Source organism: Myodes glareolus, chromosome 21 (genome assembly GCF_982192425.1).
Source record: "Myodes glareolus chromosome 21, mMyoGla1.1, whole genome shotgun sequence".
Lineage (NCBI taxonomy): Eukaryota > Metazoa > Chordata > Mammalia > Rodentia > Cricetidae > Myodes > Myodes glareolus.
The window spans coordinates 36,452,133-36,471,843 of record NC_142046.1 but is presented as its reverse complement, the minus strand read 5'-3'; the positions used below and the strand labels follow the sequence as shown (position 1 = coordinate 36,471,843).

Here is a 19,711-nt window from a genome sequence, read left to right as displayed (position 1 = left end):
TCATTCAGATGGCAAGAGAGGCGGCAGCTGCCACCTAGCTAGGAGCACAATATTACTCCTGGACTGTGTGTATTCCTGCAGAGCTTGGATTAACTCAAGAGAGATCCATTCTCTCAGGTGCTCCATTAGAAATCACGTCTGGTGGTACCAGAGGTACTGCAAAGAAGCATTAAGCACCCACAAGGAGTTGTTACAGGACGAAATAGGAAGCATTCTGGCTGCCTCTGAATTATCTTTGTTGGTTTTCTTAATGAATTTTTAAAAGGAAAGTAGCAGCCTTTCTATTAGAGTTCCCCGAAATGTGCCTTTGCATATATTAGCCTTAATCAAGGCGAACTTGAAATAGTTTCTTAGAAACCAGAAATGTACATGATAGATAAAGCTTTTCATTTTTATTCAGGTAATGCTGTTTTACAATCGCTCAATGTCACTTCTGGCTCCACCATGTTTGCCACCCCTAGAACTACCTGGACCCCAAAAGATTTGCTTTATCACTGAGCTCCCAGCTACTACTGTTCTTGTCTCACCCTTTTTCACTCTACATTGTGTTTCCTCAACGAAAGGGTTCAACATACACTGCAGGCTCCCTGATACAAGACAGTGAGGATATCAAGAAATAGTTTTCCATGGACCAGGAGTAATGAAGCAATACCCCAGTTTTCCAATAAACCCATCACGATAGCAACTAGAACCCCTAAAGTCATTTTGCTTATGAATTTTATCTTACAAAAGCTGGCTTAGCTGTGTCCCTACAGACACCTCTACATGTAGCCCCGTAACTACTGAAATGTTTTGAAGTTTCAAAGAAAAGGTGAGGCTCCTCTGTCACAGTTCTTCTATCCTGGTGAAGGTAGTTTGATCAAGTCCCAGAAACTGTTGGTTCTGCTCCTCCCTGTTTGGTCTTTGAGCTCGTCGGAACAAGAGAGAAACGCGATGTAAATCTAAAGCCAGCGGCTTTCCTTTATGGTGATTGTTTGCAGGGCATGTTGAAGATGAGTTTGCATCCAGAACAGATGCTATGTTTGTTACCCCTCCCTCTTTGAAGTATGAAAGTTTGTAGCCAGTTCTGACCAGGTTCTAAATGGCAGGTCACTTGCTCATGAGCAGGTTCCATCAGGATCAGACCATAGAACGCAAAATCATAAGCATAGCAGGGAGGAACCAGATTTGGTACCAAGTATTCCTTATGATCCAGAAGGGCAAGAGGGTTTGTTTAGAGACTTTTCTCAGACAATTCATTTCTCCTCTCTGGGTCTGTCTCTCATCTCCAAAACGAGGCACTACATTAGTCTGTTCTTCAAAGTAGGTCAGACACAATCAATGGTTTTGTATTTTATATTCAGCTATCTTGCTGTTGGAATGAAGTTGAAATACTATAAGATAAAATAAGAGAGTATTATCAAATTCATTGTAGTTCTGAGATGAAAAGTAAAATTAGTTAATAAAGGTACATAAGAAAAACCCCCAGGGGAGGCCCTGGTGGCTGTGCTAAATTCACAACTCTCTAGAATTGACAAATATCTGGAAGGCTCTGAGAACAAGAGTTCTCCAAGTTTAGATGACATTACATCTGACCTACTGGGTATGAAGGCACAGTGAGAAAAAAAATGAAGTTGTATATGAAAAGCTTGGCAAATACACTAGACAGGAGCGGCTGAACTGTATCCACAGACCACCAAGAGATCGGAAGAGGTGGATTTGAAAATTTAAGGTCAGACCTATCCATGGATTATGTATAGAATACTGTTCTTGGTGGCCAGATTTCCCCATCCCAGTGCACATATGTCCACAATGGATCAAGTTTCAGCTCTAAGCATTAACTTTTTACACATTCCAAGTTTAGAGTAACTGCACTGGGAGCCATCTGCCACCAAGTATCTAGTTAGATTTGGACCTGATCCATCTCTGCCAGGTGCTTGGTAGTCACACACTCTAAGAAGCCTCGGTGCCAAAATTATATGCGAGTCACGGACCTGTGGCTGCACAATGATCCAATTAAGAATTATTTTTAGAACTCAGTTTAACTGTTAATGCCTAAACTTTAAGGTTTATTACTATTATATAATCAGCAATCTGCAACAAAATTCAGTTATATATGTGTGCATGCATATGTATATGTGTTTATATGTGTGTATATCTGAAACATAGTGGTTTGAGACCATTGCAATGCAATTGAAATTTATAAATATCTAGATATATTCAGAATTGATAGAAATGTGAAGCATATTTTAGCACTATAGCATTCAGCAAACTTTCATTAAAATTAGAAAACTAAGAAAATATGTGTTACATATTATTCTGATGATCAAATACATGAACTGCTACATCCTATATAATGCCTTTCAAAGCTCTCAAATCTAAGAAGCATAAACCATTGTCAAGCACTGTGGCACATACATGTAATTCTAGTACTCAGAAGACTGAGTCAAGAAAATAAAAAGATTTCAGGCTATCCTGGGTCCATAGTCAGACACTCTGTCTCTTAAATACTTTTTAAAAAAAAATAGAGGAACAACAGGAAGGAGGAAGGGAGAGAAATATCAATCTGTATATCCATCTCACCGTGAGAATAAACGACATGTCTTTATAAGGTTTTGTGTTTCTAGTCATAAAAGTGAGCTTCTTCCTTCTTTATATGTATGTGATGCTAAAACACAGTTTCCAATAATTGTAAAGTATTTTCTACCATGCCCATCTTATAAATGAAGACAGAAAGATCAAATGTATTAAAATTTTCTTTTCTGAGAACCTCAGACTAGAAACTGGCAATTGAGTCAGAGACTCAAGTGTCTTGGACACTACCGTAAAGGCGACTGTCTACCCCAGCCACGGACATTTCCTCATTTGGTCTCAGACTAGCACTAGGCATTATGGGAAAAGATGACTGTGGATCCCAAACTGCAGACAATGAGCTGGCATCTTAAAGTAGGTATGTGGACTAGGGATGGCCACTTTCTCAGAAAACCAATACCTTGGAATTTTAAGGGTTCAATTACTTAAAAAATAAAAATAAAACAAATTTCTGGAGGCTTCTAGAGTACCACAGAAACCATTTGCCTGATGACACATGAGGACTTAGCAGAAACTCAGAACAGGGCACATAAGCAAAGTGCATGTTTTGCATGTTGTCCACAAACCATTTCCTAGAGCAGCAAGTTCCATACTCTTCCTCTTCATGCATGAGCTCCTGACTTGAGTTTCATTGACTTACCCAGCGAATGGGTAAGAGACAGGCCTAGAACACCATTAGGGCCTGTTTCCACAATGCTGCATTCCCTTCCTCTGAACTACTCCATGATGAACAAAAGACTCCTTTATACAGGATGGTCCAAGGATTTTTCCAGTGACCCTCCTTTCCATGCGGCTTTCTAAAAATGGAGAAAGTGTTTATTTATAGCTCTTATTTCAAGGTGCTTTTCAAATATCTAATTATCCGATGACCCACACAAGAGCTGGAGGTGGCATAGGACAGTGGACTTGGCTGCGGATTTTGTAAGCACTCATGTGACGGCTGAAACTGCTACAGACAACGAGTGTTCAGGGTGAGGATGCTAAAAAGTGAAGGCAAACATCTGTGCCTGTCATTTAAAGACACACTGAGGGCGGGAGACAAATGAAACTCTTTTAACCCTTTGAAGGTTGGTAATAAATTGTTTCATCCTTAAATAGTACCAGAAAACTTTAAGAGCTGCCTGGGGTACATTTTATTCATATTTTCATTCTCTCTCTCTCTCTCTCTCTCTCTCTCTCTCTCTCTCTCTCTCTCTCTCTCTCTCCATTGTTTTCATTTTTGAGATAGGGTTTCTGTAGCTCTAGATCTCCTGAAGCTCCCCTCTGTAGACCAGGCTGCCTTGAAACTAAGAAATCTGCCTGCCTCTGCCCCACAAGTTCTGGGATCAAAGGCATGTGCCACCACCTCCCAGCTCCTCTCTCCATTATTAAAAGTGATTTTTTTCCCTTCTTTTGAGCTTTCTAAATGACACAGCACAGAATAGTACAATTCTGAATTGTACTAGAGACTTCAACCAAAAGTGTTTGTAATATAATCCCTTAGTCTTAGAAATGCTTCCATCTGCCATATCAGACTATCTCCATCTGGAAGATTCTGCTACTTGATTTAGAAGATAAATAGTTCCAAAACACTTACGACTGATTTTCAAAGTTTCATCCCAGTGCACAGAACATTCTTCTATTCACGACTAGCTTGGTTTTACTTCTTCGTCACCAGAGTAAAGAAGTTATTATTAAAGACAAAAAAAAAAAATCAAGATAACTTTCTCTAGGAGACAAGACAAAGTTATTATTATTTCTCTTGGAGTTATGTGTTAATAGCCATAATCTACAGAGTGTTTGTAAATGAATGCATTAAAGGAATATAAAAATCGCATGAATTACACAGAAAAAAATCCATGGATAAGTATGTAGTTGGCTGTACAAGGTCCTTGATTCAGCACTGTAAACTGCAATCTACCTACCTATTTCTGTCCTTTTTTTTTTTACATTTAAGCCACGTTTCACAACAAATAATACCATTAGAAAAACTATATATTTGATCTTTGTTATGCTTAAAATGCACAGCCTCAAGGAGCGAAGCTATAAAAGGAGGAGCTGTGTCCTGGTGATCTCTACCAGCTGTCATCTGGAAGGAGCAGTTCTCCTGACCCCTCATGTGATGGTGTAGCTCTGGGGTTACTCAGTTGGGTTATTCTTTAACCACTAACATTTTCCTCTTAACATTGCTGAAACTAATTCTCTGTTCATATCTTGAGGCTCTTCTTTTTGCCCTGTTCTTTATGCTCACCAATTAGCATCAATTAGTACTTTCTTTGGAAAATGATACCCTTTCCTAAGCTTCTGGCTGCAAAACTAGGTAGCTATAGTGAATCACCATTTTAAAAACCATTCCTCCCAAGCCTATGTAGCCCTCTAGAACTCATCCCACTCCCGTTTTCTAACTTTACTTTACTTCTAATGTCTTGAGTTCAGCGAAACAAAGCTTTCGGATTTGACCTTGTTAGTTATTTCTCATAGGAATCTTCAATCTTTCAATGTCCACACAAAGGTAAGAAAGAAAAAGGAAAGAAGGGAGGGAGGTAAGGAGGGAGGGAGGGAATTCATAACTTTTTCTTATTCCTCCTTCTCTTCTTCTCTTTCTCCTCTTCCCTTCCTCCCCCTCCCTTCCCCATCCTCTCTCTTTTCAATAATCCTTTTTTGTTGTTGTTGTTCTGGGAGCTTACACTTCCCGGGTCTTAAACTAAAATTCATACCTTACAGCCTGGTTAAGCTCTTCAGGTATCAGCCCCAGTTGAACTTTTAAACATGTCTCCATTTGGAGCGAATTCCCTTGCCTGTTAGACTCACATTATTGTTCAGAAAATGTCCTTTCTCCCCTCTTTCCTCTAGGCACCTATCACCCTCGATTGCTTACAGCATTACAACTGAGCACTTTAACTTATGCTAATAAAACCCCCAGTGGCTTTCTCAAACACACCCTAGGGAACCAGAATTCAAAGAATGTTAGCATTAAGTAGCCACTTTCCCTTAAGGGTTTGGTTCTGAATGTGAAGTTTCCAAGCAAGTCCTCTGTCACAATCAATTAATTTAAGGATCATTTACAGCAGTAGGTTTTTGGACCTGGCAAATTGTCATGAAGTATGTCTTGATCATGAAGACTAACAGTCGTCACACAAAAATTCTACAGTTTATAAACAATATGGTTCCTTTATTTTTCCCATCATAGCAAATCATGTTTCAAAACATCTCTTTTGTTGTTATTTGGCGGGGGGGATATTCTCATCTGGAAATTTGTTTAATCCTAGATTGCATTATTTGACATTTTGGGTTCACTAATTTATTCAATAAACTTTATTAGCCACATAACATAAAACAAGTTACTGCTTCAAGTGTCTGGTTAAAAAAAAAAAACTTAAGAATTTTAAAGATTAAATCCCCAAGTAGATGGTTTCAAGAATGGAACGATGAAGAATGAAAATAAATAAACTAGTTGAAGAAGAAGCCACTCCCTTCCTGACCCTAGCTTAAGAGGGTGAATATTCTCCTAGAACAATGTAGCCAAGAGTATATTTAGAGCCTGTAGCTCCCAGTTCCTAGTTGAGGGGGTCACAGTATTAGGAGGGTCAGACTGCCACCACACCATTCCCACTGACCTTCCCCACTCTGACTGCAGAGATTCTGTTGCAGGCAAGAACAGCAGAGAGGCCGGCTGTTCAAAAGTCAAGCCCAACTTCCCATCTAAACCCTTAGTCCAAATATACACAACCCTCACCCCACTCCATTTCAACTAAGGGTATGGACACAAAAACCACAGCTCTCATCTTAAGTGAAATAAGAAATAGTTTACTCTGGAGTCATTCTGAGTGATCACAGCCAGGAAACAGAACTTCAGGTTACCTCAAATTCCATGTTCCATCATGGGAGCAGTTTCATGGAGGTTTATGGTTTTACAGGATGAATAAAATCATCAATCGAGGTGAGTTTCAAATGCCTTAGTAGCTACATCAGGGAATAGTTACAGCAAGATGGAGGAAGCCTTTCTATAGGTTCAAGATCCTATCTGATGACATTCTTAGCTTTTGGGTTAGTGGTAGCTCATGGTCTGCTAAATTAATATATTCTGATAGGTTTCTAGCTGTTAGTTAGTCGTATTATGTTAGTGCACACAAGGAGGTCTAAAGCTAGGTCAAGATAAGGTAATTAGCCTCTGGCCCTGCAACACTCTGCACAGTACTGCACTTCTCATCTGTCAGTCTCTGCAGCTTTCTTTTTAAAGTGTCTCATTCACAGCAAGCCCTATTTTGTACCTCTGGGAGCCATGAGATATTTATTCAATATTTAATGTTGACACATTCCTAGGATTTGGGGTTGAAGAGGCTGCATAGTGGGCAGGACAGCAGTCTTCAGGATAGAGGAACAGCTGGTGAAGGCCAAAAAGAAACTCCTAAGTTATATCAAAACTATCGGCCTCATGATCCAGACCTGAAAATTTTTACTCCCTTTGTATCTGACATAACATTTACAAATGTGACATGGGATTACTACACTATATATATATATATATATATATATATATGCATATATATAAAACATATATAATTAAGAACACAGTTTGGTCTAATAGCATGAAGGCGACATATGAAAGAAAGATGTAACTAAACTAATTAAAATCTATATATATTTTTAAACTAAGTTGGCCATCTTTCTCCTTTGTTTTATTTGTAATCTGTGAACTATCTTACTTACATGTAAGTGGTTAGAAATGGGACTTTGGAAGAAGTAATTGTAATATTGCCTCCTTTCTGATTTGTAAAATGCAAATATTGTTTAATTAATTGTTTAATTCTGGCTAATTGTAAAATGAGACATTTTAGACACTAATTAAATAAGGAAATATCAGTATTTAAGGTATCATGAATATCATGAATGTTGTTATTATTCATGATAGAGGTCTTTTTAAATTTTTAAAATTTAGATAATCCAAAGAATTAACCCCAAATGTTTGGAAATCTCCAGCTAGAGTAAATGTAACATGAATTCAAATTGTTCTTTATAATAAAAACTCAGAAGCAGCTATCAGAGGTGAAAGCTGAAGGATCAGAGAAGCAGAGCCGTCAGCCACTGGAGAGTTCTTATCTCTACCAATGTACAGACCAAAGGGACGATCCTATCTCTACAAATCCTCAGACTGACCTGGGCTCCTGTCTCCTCCTGTCTTGTATTCCTCTCACCGCCCAGCCTTATCACTCAGGTCTCTGCCTCCCTAGTGCTGGGATTAAAGGTATGTGATCCCAAGCATTGCCATCACCTTTGTGGAGCTCTGTCTCTTTTTTTATAGACTCAATCTTGTATAGCTCTGGGTAGCCTTGAGTTCATGAAGATCTATCTGTCTGACTCTGGTCCTGGGATTAAAGGTGTGTGCCCTCACTGGCTGGCCTCTGTGACTAACTAGTGGCTTAGTTCTACACTCTGACCTTTTGATCTTTAGGCAAGCTTTATTTGTTAGAGCACAAACAAATTATCACTACAAGTAAATGTCTTTTTTTTTTTTTTTTGAGACAGGGCTTTGTGTAGTCTTGGCTGTTCTGAAACTTGCTTTATAGACCAGGTTGGTTTCAAACTCACAGAGATCTGCCTGCCTTTGCCTTCCAAGTGCTAGGATTAAAGGCTTGTGCCACCAATGCCCAGCCAGCTAAAGTAAGTTTAGTAAGTAAAGTAAGTTTAATTAAAAACTATATTTTTTATTTTATCCAAATTATACTGAATAATAAGAAAATTTGTATCTTTTAAACATTAGTTTGAATAACATGGGACTATAGAATAAACAAATAGTCATAAAGGACAAGATCAAATGAAAAATTGTAATATTTTAATTTGTGACTTCACTAAAACCAACATAAACCAACATAAATATTATTTCAACATTTAGAAATACATCAAGTAGAATATTAGAAATTTATGATTTTAAAAATCTAATTACAAAAATATAGAAGAAACATAAACAGTGAGAGAAATGTTAATTACTCTGGTAAGCTGTTGTCAATAGCAATAGAGATCAGTATCACCCAGCATTTTTGAAGTCTGCATAAATTTGCTCACAGAGAAATCATAAAGACGTGATTCCTTTTAGGAATGAGCTAGAAGGACCTGGATGCAGTCCTGATCTTTTAATGTAATGCCTTTTTAAAATTTATTTTGCTTATATGCTAAAATTATTTTTTGGCATGTACAATTAAAATGAATGTGCAGATTCAAATTTAAATACTATGATTATATACTATGGTAAGTCCACACTATTTTACCAGTTATAGTACTCTAAATATCTTTAAATCGATAAATGTCGTATCTTTGGGAATATTAGATGTGTCATAAATCTATAACATTCTATGCATAGATTTTGGTAAGGATTTTCTTTCAAAACAGACTCTAAAATATGCTTAGATAAATTTTTATCTTGTTACATAATGAGTAGCATAAATTCATAGAGTGTTTTTAAAATATTCTTAATATAAAACTGTTATATAGTAATATAGTAATAAAACTTACTATAGAACTGTAAGGGTTCTTTAAATTAAGGCTGGATTATACATAAATAATAGATATGTTTACTGACTATCTCTGTTAAGTTTCCTTTTCACAATGAGAATTACAGAAAATATAATCCCAACAAATAATGATGTTTGAAATCTTGGCTCATTAAAATATATCTTATGCAAGATTATGTACTAATAAATTGTACGCCTTCCTGTGATTATGTTTTCTTTTTAATGTACTCCGTAAAAAAATTGACTTTTAAGTTCATGTAAACTAAAGTTCCTAACTTGGCCCAGCTTCATCTTGACTCAAAGTAAAATTAAAGTTTTAAGGATCAAAATAGTGATAAAAGACAAAGCATATTTAATCACTGTAACCGCATAGATGGAACAAACAGACATGGCTCAATGCCCTAATATTTCTCTGGGACAATTAATATAAGGAGATCAGTGGTTGCTGTCCCATCCCAGAACCCTACTTATGAATCTATTCCAAGACAAGTGGCCACTGTCTTTCCTCAGGTCTGGACCAGTAAGTACTACAGTGAATTTTATCAGATAGGGAATCATAGTATCTGAAGCTTTCCTCAGGGAAACATTATATTTGGAACATAGTAATTAAAAAAGATAATATTTTAAATTCCACTAGTCAATAAAAAAACTTGTGATATATGCATATAGGTGAAATGTGACTGACAAGAGCAAAAGAAATTAAGATACGTAGCAAAAGCTGCCTTTGAAAATCTTGCATGTCAGACATCACAGACTTCAAATATGCTATTGTAAGTATGTTTAGGGAACTAAAGGAAACCTTGCTTGGGGACATAAAGGAAGTTGTGATAACAGCTCCTTATGAAACAGACATACCAGAAAGGAAAAATAAAGAAGAAAATGTCTCAGAAAAAAAGGCGGATAGGAAGATACATGGAAATTCTGTCACTGAAAAGAATAGTAATTATTTAAAAAAATCTGTAGAGGGGATCAAATCTAGCCTTGTGTAGGCATAAGAAAGAATCCAAGGACATTTATGTAGATAGATGGAAATTGTGCTAGGTGAACAAAGAAGGGGAAAGAAGGAAAAATCAACTTGCAAAAAGCCACGGATATGAGAGGAAGGGGGCACAGAGGTGTCAGAGTGGGAAGAGTGATGGGGAGATGAAGTACAGTACTCAGATATAAAGTACTTTTACAAAGGGTAAATTTTTTTTAAAAAAAAATTGAGTTGAACCTCGGGGAATAGAGCACAAAATGAACTGCACATATATGGGGGAGGAGGGAATGTGGAAAAGATGCCATAAATAAACCAAAGAAACACCAGTCAAAATTTCTAAATGATTACATCCAAAGGGCGCCATGAACTCCATCCTAGTCCAAGGAGAATAATTTTTAAAAAGATCCATAGCAAAAGTACTGAAAAATGAAAAAAATCTTCAAAATGGAAAAAAGTATGATCTAACATACACAGAACTAAACAAAATATTCACAAAATTTTATCCCCAAAATTAGAAAAGCAAAACACTGCCCCAATTTTTTTTGAAGTTGCTATAATTCTGATACCCAACAAAGATATTACTCTTATTCACTGAACTGTGCCTTCCCAAATTTATGGCTCAATATTCCTAATCCTATGGTATTGTTTGAGGTTTCAGGAAAATCTTTTTAGGTACATCAGAAATCAAACTCGCAAAAAAAGAAAAGTAGGTAAGTTGTCCTTTATCAAAATGTAAAACTTTGTTGCTTGAAACAAAGTTACTAAGAAGTATAAAGAAACTCAAGAAAAAAACACTTGAGAGTTCCAGCTCTGAGCAGTGACTTGTATCTAGGATGCACAAAGAGTTCTTGTGACTTGGAAGTAAAATGGGTGATAAAGTCTTAGACAGTTCTGTTACCAAGTTATGCAAATGGCTCATAAATACATTGAAAACCTACTGGGCATCATTGGCCTTCAGAAAAATTCAAGTCAAAAGAACTGTGAAATAGCAGTTCATATCTTCAGGGTTCGTTGTGATCGAAGAAACAAGGGTTTGTATGGATGAGAATGAGTAGACATTGGGACCCCCAAAACTTCTTTCGGGAATGCAAAGCAATAAAGCATCATTTGACAAAATTACAGAATTTCCTCAAAACCTCAAGTACAGAATCATCATATAAACCAGTAATTCCTCTTCACGGCATCCCTAAGATAAATGGAAACAAATGTGTCATGTGATGTTTTGCTTTTTTTTGGTTTTTTGAGGAGCCTGCCACCCAGCTCCCAAGTGAAACACTTAGGGGCTTATTATTATTTATAAATACCTGCATTTAGCTTGACTTGTTTCTTGTCAGCTTTTCTAAACTTTTTTTAACCGGTCTACCTTTTCCCTCTGGGCTTTTATCTTTCTTACGTCTGCATATCTTACTTTCCTTTTACTCTGTGACTGGCTGGGTGGCAGGGTGGCAGGGTGGCTGGGTGACTGGGTGACTGGGTGGCTGGGTGACTGGATGGCTGGGTGGCTGTGTGGCTGGGTGACTGGGTGACTGGGTGACTGGGTGGCTGGGTGACTGGATGGCTGGCTGACTGGGTGGCTGGGTGGCTGGGTGGCTGGCTGACTGGGTGGCTGGGTGGCTGGGTGACTGTGTAGCTGGGTGGCTGGGTGGCTGCGTGGCTGAGTGACTGTGTAGCTGGGTGGCTGGGTGGCTGGGTGACTGGGTGGCTGGGTGGCTGGGTGACTAGGTGGTTGGGTGACTGGATGGCTGTGTGAATGGGTGGCTGGGTGACTGGGTGGCTGGGTGGCTGGGTGACTGGGTGGTTGGGTGGCTGGGTGACTGTGTAGCTAGGTGACTGGATGGCTGGGTGGCTGTGTGACTGGGTGGCTGTGTGACTGGGTGGCTGGGTGGCTGGGTGGCTGGGTGGCTGGGTGGCTGGGTGACTGGGTGACTGTGTAGCTGGGTGGCTGGGTGACTGGATGGCTGGGTGACTGGGTGACTGGGTGACTGGGTGACTGTGTAGCTGGGTGGCTGGGTGACTGGATGGCTGGGTGACTGGGTGACTGGGTGACTGGGTGGCTGGGTGACTGGATGGCTGTGTGAATGGGTGACTGTGTGACTGGGTGGCTGTGTGACTGGGTGACTGTGTAGCTGGGTGGCTGGGTGGCTGGGTGGCTGGGTGGCTGGGTGACTGGGTGACTGGGTGGCTGGGTGGCTGGGTGGCTGGGTGACTGGGTGGCTGGGTGGCTGGGTGACTGGGTGGCTGGGTGTCTGGGTGGCTGGGTGACTGGGTGGCTGGGTGACTGGGTGGCTGGGTGTCTGGGTGGCTGGGTGTCTGGGTGACTGGATGGCTGGGTGACTGGGTGGCTGGGTGTCTGGGTGGCTGGGTGGCTGGGTGGCTGGGTGGCTGGGTGACTGGATGGCTGGGTGACTGTGTAGCTGGGTGGCTGGGTGGCTGGGTGGCTGGGTGACTGGATGGCTGGGTGACTGGGTGGCTGGGTGACTGGGTGGCTGGGTGACTGTGTAGCTGGGTGGCTGGGTGGCTGGGTGGCTGGGTGACTGGATGGCTGGGTGACTGGGTGGCTGGGTGTCTGGGTGGCTGGGTGGCTGTGTGACTGGGTGGCTGGGTGTCTGGGTGACTGGGTGGCTGGGTGGCTGGGTGACTGGGTGGCTGGGTGTCTGGGTGGCTGGGTGACTGGATGACTGGGTGTCTGGGTGTCTGGGTGACTGGGTGGCTGGGTGACTGGGTGACTGGATGACTGGGTGTCTGGGTGTCTGGGTGACTGGGTGGCTGGGTGACTGGGTGACTGGATGACTGGGTGTCTGGGTGGCTGGGTGTCTGGGTGGCTGGGTGGCTGGGTGGCTGGGTGGCTGGGTGGCTGGGTGACTAGGTGGCTGGGTGGCTGGGTGGCTGGGTGACTAGGTGACTGGGTGGCTGGGTGGCTGGGTGACTGGGTGGCTGGGTGGCTGGGTGTCTGGGTGACTGGGTGGCTGGGTGTCTGGGTGGCTGGGTGACTGGGTAGCTGGGTGTCTGGGTGGCTGGGTGTCTGGGTGGCTGGGTGACTGGGTGGCTGGGTGGCTGGGTGTCTGGGTGACTGGGTGGCTGGGTGTCTGGGTGGCTGGGTGACTGGGTGGCTGGGTGTCTGGGTGGCTGGGTGGCTGGGTGTCTGGGTGACTGTGTAGCTGGGTGACTGGGTGTCTGGGTGACTGTGTAGCTGGGTGGCTGGGTGGCTGGCCCTGATGTTCTCTTCACCTTGTTCTCCTGCTGCTCTTTTTTATTGCTCATTTCTCCTTCTGTTTATGCTCTCTGCCTGCCAGCCCCACGTACCCTTGCTCCTGCCTCGCTAATGGCCCTTCAGCTCTTTATTAGCCATCAGGTGTTTTAGACAGGCCCAGTAACACAACTTCACAGAGTTAAACAAATGCAGCATAAGCAAAAGTTATACACATGAAAACAATATTCCTCAACACATATGTGCACACAAAAACTTGTACAGTAGATAATTAAAAAATAGCCCAAATGTTTACAATTAGATGATATTCAGAGTGTGGAATAGTGTTTTTATGGTTTTCTGAGACAGGGGTTCTCTGTGTAGCTTTGAAGCCTGTCCTGGAACTTGCTCTGTAGACCAGGCTTGCCTTGAATTCACAGAGATCCACCTGCCTCTGCCTCCCAAATGCTGGGATTAAAGGTGTGTGCCTCCACCATCCAGCTAGTGTCTTTAAAAGAATTAAATTCTTGATATTACTACAACAAGGTTTGTTGGACATTGAAAGAACCATGTAAAAGGAAAAGAGCTAATTAAGAGAAAGAGTAAATACTACATGACTCCATACATGAGACTCCCACAATATGCAAATCAGTAGATAGATAAACAATAGTGATTTCTATGCTTGAGTTGGTAGGTGGTGAGTTGGTGATGTGGAAGTGGCTGGTACAAAGCTGAAAAAGATGAATGAAAATGGTCAAGTAGATTGTGTTAATAATTACACAAGTCTGTGAACAAACTAAATGTCACAGTTGAACTTTTGCCAGTAGATAGGTCATACTGCAATGAAACCATTTACTACAGCACTATGAGATATGTTTTTGTTCAACTGGCAGCCGAAGGTAGGCAAGACAGGTGCAAAATAAATCCTATTTTGCCACCTAGAACTCATTACTCAATGTAAGTTTTGGTGCATACAAGAAGGAATATGATACATAAAAGATAAATGAAAACACATTCATTAGAGACCACACAAAGCTCTAAATACCCAGAGATCTCCACTGAGTGGTAGAAAGTGCTCAGTGACATAAAGAGAATCAAAGAGCAGAGAACAGACACATCTCACTGAGATATCCAGCATCCTTAAACTAATCAAAATTTGTGCAAAGCTCTTCATGGGACCAATGCATGTTTCACCTGAAAGGTACTCATTTCAATGGTTATAAAGACATTTGTTTTATAATTGGAAAAATACAGTAAGAGCATACCAGTATGGGTTCTGAATTCCTATAACCTAGTCCCATCACTAAAAATACAACCCACCAGATTCTATGCCCTAGATTTGACACCAGATATAATATTTTTCAGCTATCTGAACTTAAGCAAATGATCTACTCCTCCCAATATTAGTTTATTTGCAGTTTGTGAAACTATTTTTATATCTTACTCACATCTTCTCTATCACAGCACCCAGTCTTCCCTTTACATGCCACCTACAGAATTCTTGCTTCCTCCAAGGCATGGCATCCTGTCTTACACATGACCTCTGATAACGTCATTTCCTAAACCTCTCAAAGAAAGAACAAATACAACCTGGGAGGGACTTGGATTGGTGCACACTATGTGCTGGCAAATAATCTTACTGTACTGTTGTGGTGCGCTCCTTGACCAGCAAGCAAGAACGACCACGAGTTGAGGATTCTTCCCAAATCACACTTTATTGGAGCCTCTTGGTTGAAGGGAGAGTGGGGAGTGAGAGAGGGAGAGAGAGAGGGAGAGAGAGAGAGAGAGAGAGAGAGAGAGAGAGAGAGAGAAAGCAAGAAATAGGAAGAGAGAGAGAGAGAGAGAGAGAGAGAGAGAGAGAGAGAGAGAGGGGAAAAGCCAAGCAGCAGCTGCTTTTCTAGGGTGGAGGGGCTCGGATACTGTCCTGATTGGTGAATACCATTCAACTGGTGCTCAGGGCCTTGGGATTGGCTAGGGACAAAGGCTCAGTTATGCAAATGCAGGCAAAGGGTACTCAGCCCCACTGCGGCAACTTCAAAAGGATTTGTTTACCTCCAAGCTGCAGGACTGCCAGCGCCATTTTGTAATGGCAATGTCCTGACGGCTCCTTACATTCTGTAATGTAAATGATTATTATTTTCTTCCATGATAAATGGCTGTTGATTAGGTAATATGGTTAATTTCAAAGCTAGAATGGATCTAGATTAGGAAGTAGATAGCAGGAGGAAGTGGTTAGGTTTGTGAAAAAACATACCTGCTCATTTGTCCCCTCTTTTTTAATTTTAAGATTATAATTTAGTTACAATATTTCTCCCTTCCCTCTCCTCTTCCAAACCTTCTTTTATAGCCATGTCTGCTCTCCTTCAAATTCATGACCTCTTTTTTCATTAATTGTTATCACAAGCACATACATATTTTATATGCATAGATATTCCTAAATACAACCTGTTCAGTCCATATAATGTTACTTGCATGTATGTTTTCAGGGCTGACCATTTGGCATTGGACAACCAATTGGTGTGCTTTACCTTGGGGAGGAATAGCTGTCCCTGCTTTCCTTAGCTGACTGTTGTTCTTTGTGTAGGACTGAGGTTTCAAGGGCTTTTCCCCCATTGAGTCTGGCAGGTTCCATGGTGTCATCTATGTTCAACGCATGTTTAGGCAGTCATGCTGGTGAGATTTATGGGTACAGCATTTGACATTACTAGGAGAACATTTTACAGCAAACTCCCTAATCATCTCACTCATACAATCTTTCAACCCCCCTCGTCTCCAGTGCTCCCTGAATCTTAGGATTAGGATATAATGTAGATATAACCAACGGGACTGGACTTCACAACTCTGCATTTTGATTGGTTGTGGTTTTCTGTAGTGGTCTCTGTCTGTTGCAAAGAGCACCTTTCTTGTGGAGGGTTGAGTGGGCATAAGGGCAAATATTGATAGACTAATTGGTAATTGGTAGATGGGGATATACCCAGAAATCTAAGGTTAAAAAATACTTAGGATGTTCTTCTAAATACGATCTTGTCACTCATACCACAACTCTCCCATCTATAAAGTAGCTGCACTGTGCCCTGTGCTGCATCTGACAGTCTCACAACCTCACATACATTATTCACTTAAGCAATTACCCGCTCCATCTGCAAAACAAAACCCATACTATTAGCCTGATCCACCCTTAGGTCATCACAACTGTCTTCTTCCCTGTGAGTATTAACATCTATGTCCCTCTACATCAGAGCAGGGAGGCAGCTCAGAAGCCTTGCTTTCTATTCCTTTGCCTTCAGCCTGTGCACTTTTACTTTTGTTGCCCTCCGGGCTTGAACAGCCTGTCTTTCCTCCCCAACTCCATCTGCATATACTCTGCTTGTGTGTCTTCCAATCCTCCACCTGCTGCTTTCCTTTGCCACCCTATCACCCAAATGCAACTTCCAGTAGTCCTTTGCAAGTCCAAGTTCTACTTTGTATGGTTGACATTGGTTTTGGACACACAGTATGTAATAATTGGGTTTATTTTGTACAGCCAACACTGTTTTGAGAATGTGCTATGTACTTCTTGGGTTATACTTTGTACAGCTAACATTGTTTTTGAGTACATTGCATGTACTAATCAGGTTCCACTCGCGCCCTTTTGGACATGATTTATTAATGTCAGGGACCTAGCCTTCCATTACAATCCTAACCCTGGCATCAGAGCACCAGATCTGGTGAAAACGTTTTTGAAATGGGCTTGAAAGCTTATTGCAAAGATCTTCACACAGCATGTCTGTGAGAGGGAAATCCTGGTTTATGTTCCAGTAGCTTACAGAATGTACTGTGCGAAACAGCTCTAGAAAAATCTGTAAGTGCCATCTCATTTCAGGCAGTGCTCAAAATAGTGATTCAAAGAGGGAAGCCTTGGAATAAAGAATTTATGAATTGTAAATAAATCAGGGGAAAGAGGAAGAGCAGAAGACTTTCATATTCTCAAGTATTTCAGGGGCAAGTGCAAATTAGATGCGCACAGAGGAGATGGATGGAGCTTGGAGCATGTGCTTTAACCTGACTGTACCACTGATCATACTAAAGAGCTTCAGGCAATTGTGGTAAAAATCAAGCTACAATGAATCAAGGCTTAGAACAAAATCATTTGTCAGCAGTTGAAAGAGAGAAAGGGAGGGGAGCGAGAGAGAGAGAGAGAGAGAGGTGAAGACAAACAGGATGCAAGCAAGTTTTAGGAGGAATGACCAGCGATAAAACCAAACCATTTTCAATCCACTCTTTTGTTTTAAATATTTTGTTTCTACTAATTTTTACAGCACAGTTCCTCTGGAAAGGAATGGTTTCCAGTCTCAGACAGAATCATCTGAGGAGAGACCAGGATTAAGTGCTCAGTCAAGAAAAATCTCTGACGCTCAAAGGCCAGAGTCTGGCCCAACTGTCATTAACTCTCCAGACATGCTGGCCTTCCTGTCAGACTTTCCTAAGGCTACAGGTCAACCCTACTGCTAGACACATAAAAAAATCAAGAATTCAAGATCTTGCCATTTGTTGGAATTTAACAAAAGCTTCTTCAGTTGCTTAACACATCTTCATTTTGCTTTTTACCAATAACTACTTTTCTAAATTGTAGTCAAACAATACATGTTTAAAACTACATGAAAATGTAAATAGTTTTTTTTAACTAGACACTTTGCTTTTCCCATCTTTCTGAATTATCCCTATGAATTTACTAGCATAACTAGAAACAAAAATTAACACAGGCGTGTTTACTTTCGCTTTTCTTTGAAGCTTTCTCTCCCATTTCAGAAGAGATCAGAATCACTGCATGCTCTGGGGAAGGGTCTCCTTTACTAGCAGCACCCCAGTTACACTTCTTTGTTGCTAGCAGATGCTGAAGCCATATTCTTCATTCCTTCCCCAGAGGTAACCGTGTGGATAGTGTGAGAACCACAAGGAGTGAAAGAGCAACAACAAAGTCACCCACACAGTCTATTTTGAGAATCCGTTCTTATTGGAAATGTCTTCGTCTTTCTCTGAAACTGAAGATGAAAGATGATCAAAGTTAGTTCTGTCTAAGAAGTCCTTAAAAATAACTGTGATGTTAATTAAAAGTTCCCTGGTTACTGCCAGAAACCTAGCTCTTGAAGAACGGGTTTTATTTACTGAGCTGGAATAGACAAAAAAAAAAAAAAAAAAAGTACCCTCTGCCTCATTGTAAATGTCCCGGATGTGCTTTGCAGTACCTACTCGCTCCTGTTTTCTGGGGATAGCGCAGTCCCTATCCTCAGTCTCATCGCTGGGCCCCTGCTCATAGCTCAGCAAATGTCCAGTGTGGTCAACTGCCAGGCAACACACTGAATAGCCAAGCTGATTCACTCCGAATTTTAAAACGAGTCACACAAAGGGTACTCTGTTTGGCGTTTTGTCTTTGAAGATAAGTACTTCTGTATGCCTGAATCACAGTTTTCATGATGAAGCCCAAAATCCCTGCCTACATGAAAGGAGGCGTGGAAATGTAAAAGAATGTTTCTTCTGTAGCCATCTGGAGGAGAAAGCTTTCTCCAAAGACTCAGGTGGGAAGGTTTGGTGGCTCTTTGATAGGTTATTGGAAGTGATTGGTTCTTGAAGACTCTGACCTAGTCAATGGGCTAATTCCTTGATAATGTGATGGATTAATAATATAATTGAGAGGAAAATGTACAAGTTAGGGTGTAGGTAAGGGAAGTAGCTCACTAGCAGTGTTTCCTGGAAAGACACTTTACCCCTATCTCTTGCTTGCCTCCTGCTCCCTGCTTCCCTGCTTCCTGGATCACATTCAGCCATGAAGTGATCCCCTCCGCACTCCATTGTGGTGTGATGCCTCATCCCAGGCCCACAGCAACAGGACCAAGTGACCATGGACTAAACCCCTCAGAAACTGTGAGATAAAATAAATCTGTCTTTGTTTTAATTGTTCCTCCAAGGTATTTGTCACAGCAACAGCTACAACCAACACAATATAACTAACACAGTCTCTAAACCAAAAGGATGGTGGGTGTTTGTTGGGTCTTATCAAATAAAAAAAATTATCAAATAATTTTTTGTTGATTTTATTGAGCTATACATTTTTCTCTGTTCCTCTCCCATCCTTCCCCTCCCCTTCAACCCTCCCCTATGGTTCCCATGCTCCAATTTTACTCAGGAAATCTTGTTTTTTATTACTTCCCATGTATGTTTCTCTTAGTTATCTAGGTTCTCTGGGATTATAATTTGTAGGTTGGTTTTCTTTCCTTTCTGTTTAAAAACCACTTATGAGTGGGTACATATGATAATTGTCTTTCTGGGTCTGGGTTACCTCACTCAAAATGATGTTTTCTAGATCCATTTGCCTGCAAACTTCAAAGTGTTATTTTTTCTGCTGTGTAGTACTGCACTGTATAAATGTACCACATTTTCTTTTTCCGTTCTTTGGTTAAGGGGCATTTAGGTTGTTTCCAGGTCTGATCTCCAAAATATACAAAGGAC

The 19,711-nt window shown here is 40.8% G+C and overlaps 1 non-coding gene across 1 annotated transcript; it reads left to right on the top strand.

Annotated features, from left to right (window-relative positions):
* Window positions 1-14,086: 14,086 nt before the first annotated feature.
* On the top strand, window positions 14,087-14,213 carry LOC125395145 (small nucleolar RNA SNORA40). Its single transcript, XR_007230471.2, has one exon. It is a non-coding gene; the product is annotated as a small nucleolar RNA SNORA40 (small nucleolar RNA).
* The last annotated feature ends 5,498 nt before the right edge of the window (window positions 14,214-19,711 follow it).